The sequence below is a fragment of the Euphorbia lathyris genome, chromosome 9 (genome assembly GCF_963576675.1).
Source record: "Euphorbia lathyris chromosome 9, ddEupLath1.1, whole genome shotgun sequence".
Lineage (NCBI taxonomy): Eukaryota > Viridiplantae > Streptophyta > Magnoliopsida > Malpighiales > Euphorbiaceae > Euphorbia > Euphorbia lathyris.
Genome location: NC_088918.1, coordinates 54612792 through 54621707, shown reverse-complemented (window position 1 = coordinate 54621707; position 8916 = coordinate 54612792).

Genomic DNA, 8916 nt, shown 5'->3' with positions numbered 1-8916 from the left:
GAACTCAATGCCATCCATCGTGGTTAGTTTCACCGCCCCTTTGCTTAGGATCTTCTTCATGAGAAACGGTCCTTCCCAGTTTGGCCTAAACTTGCCCCTAGGGTCGGTGCGCGTCATTCGGATCTGTTTCAGCACCATGTCTCCTTCTTTGATAGGACTGACCTTAACCCTTTCGTTGAAAGCCCCGAGCCATCCTCCTTTGATATAGCTGTATGTGGTAAAGGGCCTCTATCCTCTTCTCGTCTACCAATGCCAGCTGTTCATAACGCTTCTTCACCCATTCCGCTTTAGGAATCTCCACTTCTACCGCGATTCTCAGCGATCGCTTCTCAACCTCAATAGGCAGAACCGCTTCTGCCCTATATACTAAGGAGAACGGCGTTGCCCCAGTTGACGCTCTAACCGTCGTGCGATAAGCCCATAAAGCGAGCGGAAGCTGCTCGTGCCAATTCCGATGCGATGCTACTGTCTTTACGAGAATCCTCTTAAGGTTCTTATTGGCCGCTTCTACTGTCCCGTTAGCTTGTGGGCGATATGGAGATGATCTATGATGCTCAATACCATACTCTTGGAAGAGACTTTTAACTTCCCCTTGAAACTGGATTCCATTATCCGTGATCATGTGGTGAGGCACCCCAAACCTGGTGATTGGATGCTTTTCAATAAACTTTCTCATCTGCTTCGATCCTAGCTTACTAAACAATTCTGCCTCTACCCACTTGGTGAAGTAATCAATGGCAACTACGATGAATTTGTGTCCATTTGATGCATTAGGCCTCACCTCACCGATGATATCAATGCCCCAAGCTTCAAACGGCCAAACGGGTGCCAACACGTGCAGTTCCATGGCTGGTAAATGATTATAATCTCCGTGGATTTGACAATCATGGCATTTCTTCGCATATTCGTTACAATCTCTTTCCATGGTGAGCCAATAGAAGCCTTGCCTTATGATTTTCTTTGCTAATATTGCTCCTCCCATATGGGCTCCACAAATTCCCGAGTGTACTGACTCCATTGCCTCACGGGCTTCTCTCGCATCCAAGCACCTCAGTTGTAAACCATCAGTGTGCCTTTTGTAAAGCAAGTCGTCGTGGATGACGAACTGCTGTGCTAACCTTCTAATCACAGCCTGATCCCTAAGTTCTGATTCTGCCTGGTATATTCCACTCTTCATGAAGTTTACGATATCGAAATACCAAGGCTTTTCATCTGCCCCCAACAGCATTACATCTTCGTAGCATGGTTTGTGAGACATCTTCAATACCAAAGGCTTCGAGGCAAGGTTCCGAGGGTTATCCCATACTGATACCAAAGTGGCCAAAGCATCCGCTGCTTGGTTCTGTACTCGAGGAATGTGATAAAAACGACACTCACTGAATCTCTGTGCCAATCCCTCCAACTGGTCTAGGTATGGACGCAACCTTTCTTCCCTCACTTCCCAGTTTCCCTGCGCTTGTTCGATAATCAGTTTTGAGTCGCCCCAGATTTCAACATATGATGCTCCCAGTGCAGCTAATGACTCCAACCCATAGATGCATGCTTCATATTCGGCTATATTATTGGTGAGAGGGAAGGATAGCTTCTTTGCCATTGGGATCCTTTCTCCTTCTGGTGAGACAAGTAGCACCCCTACTCCGGCTCCATTCGAATTAACTGCTCCATCGAAAAACATTTTCCATGGTATAACTTCTATTGCGTTCAAGTGCTCATCGGGGAAATCATAGTTTATCTCTTCCTCTTCCGCGTTCAGAGGTTGGTTGGCCAGAAATTCTGCTACGGCTCTCCCCTTGATAACCTTCTTCGTTACATATTCGATATCAAATTCGGACAAAAGCAACAACCATCGGGCTAGCTTCCCTGTTAGAGACGGAATTCGGTACAGATACTTTACAGGATCCATCCGGGAAATAATGATCACTTTGTAAGATTGAAAATAGTGCCGTAGTTTCTTTGTTAACCATACTACCGCCAAGCACGTCTTTTCGATCATGTTATACTTAAGCTCGTATTCTATGAACTTCTTACTCAAATAATACACCGCGTGCTCCACACCGGTGTCCCCTTCTTGGGCCAGCTGTAGATACTGAGTCGGAGGACCTGTGACGAAAACCTGAAAACAAGACGGTTGAAGCGATTGATTCCGGAAGTTTTGAAAAACAAAGAAAATATAAAGAATAATAAGCGTATAATAAGGAAAGAAAATTACGGCGGGTCGCTATTGCCGGTAAGGTGGCTCGCGTATGCTTAGCGGCATGGCGCGGGTGCTTAGCGGCATCCGGCGCGCGGTCGACAATGGTCGAACGCCCGCTCGACGGCACAGGACGTGCGATCGGCGTCCGTCGGACGCACGCGTCCAACCACGAGTGGCACGTTCTCGACGTCCGAGCAACGTCCGAGTCTGATAGCGCGGGGCACGCTCTCGTTGGCCACTGAGCGTGCGCGCCCGGCAGCGCGGAGCGCGCATTCAGCGGCCGCAACGTGTGAGCGTCCGACGGTGCGGAACGCGCGCTCGGCGGCCGCGGGCCGCGCGCGCCCGACAGCGCGAGGCACGCCTCGGGGGTCGTCGGGCGGGCGCCCAACCACGTCGGGCAAACGCCCAACGAGCATTGGGCGAGCGCCCAACGTTGGTTGGGCGCGGGCGCCCAACCTTGCGTTGGGCGCTCGCCCAACACCGTTGGGCGATCGCCCAACTATTGTTGGGCGGCCGCCCAACAATGTTGGGCGGTAGCCCAACTTAGTGTTGGGCGGCCGCCCAATAAGCCTTGGGCGGCCGCCCAACGACTTTGGGCGACGCCCAATTTTACTTGGGCGTCGCCCAAAGTTCCGGGATCCGTTTCCCTATATAAGGGCACGGATCCCAATGCAAAGGGGGGAGGGATTTTTGGAGAGAGCTTTCTCACTCTAAACATTTTTAGAGAGAGAGAGTGATTTTTTTTGAGAAAAATATTTTTTTTTTCTCAAAAATTCCAAATTTCCTAAAGTTCAATTTTTACTAAATTTTCATTAAAAACGGAAGATCGTGGTTCGTGGAATCAATCGGCTTCGACTGTCAGATACCGAATTTAAGGTATTATCCGAGGACTAGACTCTCTTTTATTTTATTTTATTTATCTTCTTCTCCTATTTATTTTTATTTATTTAGTTATTTATTTATGTTGTCACATTTTATTTAATTAGCGTATTTATTTAATTTCCATTTCGTGTTGAATAAAATTCGGTTTTGTTTTAAAATAAAAAAACCTCGTTTTGATATCCCAATACGAACCGTGATCCGATAAAAAGGTAGTTCGGGTATCGAAAACGTTGTAATTACAAGTTTTTAATTTAAAAGAAATTTCCAAATAACGATTTGAAATAAAAAACGCCGTTTAGGAACTTCCGTTTTCGACTATGATCCATTTTTGGTAGTTCGGAAATCCAAAACGATTGAATTAGATTTAATTTAAAGCTTTCGAATAAATCTGGAGAATATTGGAGTGCTGCTGTAATTTGTCATTTCTGTCACTAAATGCTGTTTACCGACGGATTTTCCGTCGGTAAATCTGCCAAAATGTAAAAGATGCCATTTCAGTCCTTTTTTCTTAACTTTTAAGCTTTTAATCCTTAATATATATATGTATAGTTATGTAATATATGCTTTTCAAATTATTTTAGACCTTTAGTATATGTAATTATTTTAGAATATTTGTATGCTTTTTTATTATTATTCTATTTTACAATATAAGTATATGTATATATATGTCTTTCTTTTTATTCATTTGGGCTCTATTAGATTCTATTTTGAAGATTATTTACTTGGGTATTTTGGAAAATAATTAATATATATTAGTATATGTTATTTTTGATATTTAAAACCATAGTAGATATGTATATATGTAGTTTTGGGATATTTGGATTATTTTAGTGGTTATTGAATGAAATTATTTTTGGATGAATATTATTTTCTTAGTTATAGGATTTACTTACTATTTTCACAATTTTAAAGTATAGATATATTGTACCTACTATTTTTATATACATATAGTTTCTTTTGTATAAACTTTTATTTTCTTATTCTATTTTTTGATTTAAATGTATATATATATGCTAGAATTACTTTCTTTATTCCTTTGGACCATTCATGGGTCCATGTTTCAAATGGGCTTTATTTGAGTATGAGTCTTGGTTTAAATGAGTTTATTATTACAAGTATAATAGGTAGAGAGTCCATTAAATAAGAGAGGAAAATAAATCACAAAAAGAGAGCTTTCAATATAATTATTTAAACTAATGAATTTTTAGAGTTTCCTAATGTAAGTAAATAGAGTTGTTTTTGTTAACATTTCAAATCATTTCTCAAAACACCACGTCTTAAAACCTTAGTCCGTTCCAACGGCGGATTAAGCGAACATTATAATTAAAATCGTTTTCTTTGTGAATAATAGAGTTTTAGAATCATTTTCTTAAAGGATTTGTACAACATGATATTGACTTGTATGTTTAACCACGTTTTCTCATTAAAAGGTTCTTATCCTAACGTTTTCAAACACTCGAGTCGTTCCAACGGCGATTCGGGTAAAACTTCATCAAACGGGGTTTTAAAACGCACCTAAATCGTTCCAACGGTGATTAAGGTGCGAACTATGTAAATAAACTCGTTTTGGGGAAAATAAGTTAGTGTAGAATAAACACACAGCGTGACATGTAAATGAAGTTGTAAATAAATCACTTCTTTCTCCCCCTTCTCTGTGTATGTATAACATAAATGGGTGATTCTTTACTAGTATGGCTTTCCAATAATATATGCTCAAAACGGTTTCTGAAAAAAAAGAAAGAAAAGGGTTTCAAATGAATTTTAAACTTAAAGAAGTATACGATTAGTCCGTTATCGCCTAACATGCTGAGTAGGAGGCCGGTGGTTCATAACCGGGCGATGTCGGGGTGCCTAGTAGCCTTTCTCCGGAAAGGAGCTAGCCTTCTCGGCTCGTATCTAAGTTTCCCGAACCCACACCGGTCTCCCACAAGGGATCGGTGTTCATTTTCCCATTCGTGGGTGGCGACTCTTCTATATCTCCGAGCTCCGGTCCTGCCGAGCAGCTTGATTCCACGATTGGTTGCTTTCGGCGCCAATCACCGCTTACGTCGCCATGAGGTTGTCCACCCCCCGATCCGCCCGGGAGATTAGGCCGCGGCACCTCGTCTAACAAGTGGCGACTCCGCTGGGGAAGCGAGAAATTTGATTCCGGAAGGCGTGTATTAAGCCCTTAACGGGGACGGATCGTTTTACTTCTTTTCGTATGCATTCATGTGCATTATTGCAAACCCTTTGGGTAATTTCCGCGAAACCTTTAGCGAGAGTCCATTCGTCGCTCGAAAGAGGCTAGTGTAAGTTCCCCCTTACAGTAAGGCGCCAAAGGGTCCCCATCCATTCGTTAGGGGCAAATTTGTGCGGTCCTGTGAGGTCCCGCGGTCAGCCGTGTCAGCATATAGTAGCCTTAGAAGTTTCCATAGGATTACCTGTTACTATTTTTGATGTGATAAATGAATCAATTCGTGTTTTCAAACCGCCACGATACGTGTCTAATCCTAAAGTAGGTAAAGAAAATGAGACGATGTGTTAATATATACTCGTGAATCGACATACTAATTACCCTAAAACATCGAAACAATTTGAACTAAAGACGACTTAGTCATCTCATATGAATGAACATGTGCGAGCCGCCTTGTCCCTTTCCGTGTCCCGACGAAGGCACATGTTCAGGAAATGTGTTATGACGTAAGCACGTATTAGTATGAATCGGTTCGGTGTTAAGGATAGTTACATCTCGATACAAAAGACTATATTAACAGTAGCCGTTATTCACATTCTTTAAATAAGTTAGGATAAAACGAGATCATGACGAAACGAAAACGAAGAACATTTCTGTTTCGAACGACCCTGTCGTAACGTGAAAAGTTTCGCACGAGTAGCCCGTCCCTTCCGAATAAAAGACGAGCTTTTACGTTATGCATCGTGTCGTTCTTAAGAGAAATGGATGTGTCCGTAAAGGTGACTAAGAAAATAAAAGAAAAGAAAAATGAACTAATCGACCAAAATCATTCCGAGACTACGATATATATCAATCCCGAGGGTAGTTAAAATAAACCAATGTCGTTGAATACGTGCCTCGGACGAGTATATACCCCGTTTAAAACTTTGAAGTCGAATTAAGCCAAACCATATAATTGCGCCATATGGACGAGACTGCGGGCTTTGACTAACGACTCGATCATTTCGATCGTTACCAAAACTGCAAGAAATATGGCCCGATGTACGTGTTTGTTTAATTCGCGCCTAAAGGAAAGAAAACGGTGATATCCTCGCTTCGAACAAACACGCGATTTAACGAAAGGTTGGTTTTCTATAACCACACTAAGATGATATATCCCTTAGGATTGGGAAGAACAACGAACTGTTGCTAGCCGAAAGGTTACCGTGCGCTCAAAATAAGACTCGCCATCTTTTCACGTAGCTAAAATGAGCAAACGGATCCTCGACGCTAAGAACAAACGCGTTACGCGATGAGTCCGTTCCCTAAAATAAAATCCAAAAGTGATTCCATCACTAAATAAACACGTGGTTACGTCTCTCGATAGATCCAAAAAGATCCCGTTGTAATCCAAAAATCGAGACACGAATCCACGTGAATAAAAAAGGAACGAGTCATTTTGCAATAACAAACGATTGGAATAGAAGAATAACTCGTACCACGTTTAAAAACCGAGATGCGCTCAAAGGGAGTCAAAACCCGAATTGATGCGTCTCGCGAAAGGACAAAAGACGAGTTATTCTGAAAGGACAATCCAACTTGGTCGATTTCTTAGTCACTGAACGTGGATACGTCAAAAACGAACTGTATTGTCTGATGGGTGATTTACTTTTCCGTAATAATCGACGGCATCACGCGTCCCCTGGACCGCAATGTGAGCCAAAAAACCAAAATCCTAGGAAAGAGACCTGGACCAACGAGTGTGTGGAGGAATAAGGGTGGAAGAGAGATGTTGTGATACGTGTAAATAGAACTAACGTTTGTTTTTCTTATCTTATAATCGTAAATAAATAAACGCACACACCACGAATCATGCATATAAAATCATGCATACATACTAATGGATACCGTTCGCGCAGACGTCATCGTTAAGCGGTTGTGGTTTCGCGAGAGTAATCGGCTTGTCAGACAGTTTGATCAGCTACGAGTAGACAGTTCAGAATCAGTAGTTGTGGCTTCTGAATCATCTTCGTCTGGGTATACTCAGTCTTCCGTCAGTATGTCTGCGACCGACGAGAAAGTGGCTGAATTGGAGAATTCTGTGAACAATATCAATGATCAGTTGGCCGCGATCTTGGCCCAGCTAGCTGAGTTAGCACTGAAGGACAACAAGAGTGGTAGTAAGCGTGCTGAGAATGAGGTGAACGATGGTCCTCGCTTTGGGAATGAGGAGGATTATCAGGATTATATCTGAAAACAGTTAGAGAAAGAGAAAGCTAAGGAAGAGGAGTGGAAGCAACACATCACACAGGAAGTGCAGGACTTGCGTGGAGGAAGTTCCGGAAGTCAGGACTTCTATAACTTGAAGAATTGTTTGTCGGCAACAGCTTTGCCTTTGAAATTCCGGCTCCCTGACATGAAAAAATTCGATGGAACGGGAGATCCCACCGCTCACATGAATCAGTATGTTGCTGTGATGAAGCACACGATCCTGACTGAGGATCAAGTCCTAGGGCTGTTTAACACCTACCTAGAGGGGGCTGCCCTCACATGGTTCCATGCATTGCCGATGGTGACAAAGAGGGATTGGAAGGAGTTAGCGAAGTCATTCATCGCTCAGTATAGCTTTAACACCATGCTGGAGGTCACTTTGAAAGAGCTAGAGAGCACTAAGCAACAGGCTGGGGAATCCTTTTCCGATTTTGTGAAAAGATGGAGGGCTAAGGCCGCAGTGATGAAACAAAAGCCGCTCGAGCAGGATCAGATCCGAATGGTGGTTGGCAACACGTTGCCGTATATCAAGAATGAGTTGCGGTATATGCCATTTACTGATTTCAATCAGATGTATAGTTGTGCCTTGACTATTGAAGGGGATGGGGAGCCAAAGAAAGCTTATACCAAGTGGACGAAGTCTGGATATAGTGCCTGAGGGCCTAGTGCGAGTACGGAATCCGCAGCAGTGAAAGTGGTTGATCTTAATGCTATTGAAAAGAGGCGGTTCGCCAAGTTCGATCAGACCTACGCGAAAGTTTTCGAGCGTCTGCAAAAAAAGGGATTGTTGAAAGCCCTTACCCCGTATAACAAAGCTCAACCTACTCCGCAGATACAGGCTAGAGGGTATTGTGAATTCCATAGCAGTTATGGGCATACAATTGAGAATTGTGAGAGGCTGAAACACGAAATCCAGGATTTAATCGAGGAGAAAAAGATAGATGATCCTTCGTCAGTAAACCCTTCCACTAGGCGTAATCCATTGCCTAATCATAGGGTGAGCATGATCGGAGTTGGTTTGATAGAATGTGTAGTGATGGAATCCTTCGAGGAGAACGTAGAGGAGTTGTTGGACTCCGATGAGAAGAATAATGTGGGAAATGGTTTGTATGTGTCGGCTTTGGAAGAGGAGCCAACGGAAGAAGTGATGGATGATAGAACTGAAACTGAGGAGACCGAGGAAGTCTCATCTCGGAGGATCATGCCTGTGTTGAAATTGTTTAGTGGGGCAGAAGACCCCGAAGCTCATTTGTATGGATACGTGTGTGCTATGTTTGGAGAGCCATACAAAGTGGAAGAGGTCGCTCCATGGTTCCATCTTTCGCTGGTGGGCGAACCTTTGAAGTGGTTTCAATCGCTACCTGACGTGACTAAGCATGATTGGTCACTGGTGTCAAGCTTGTTTTTGATGAAG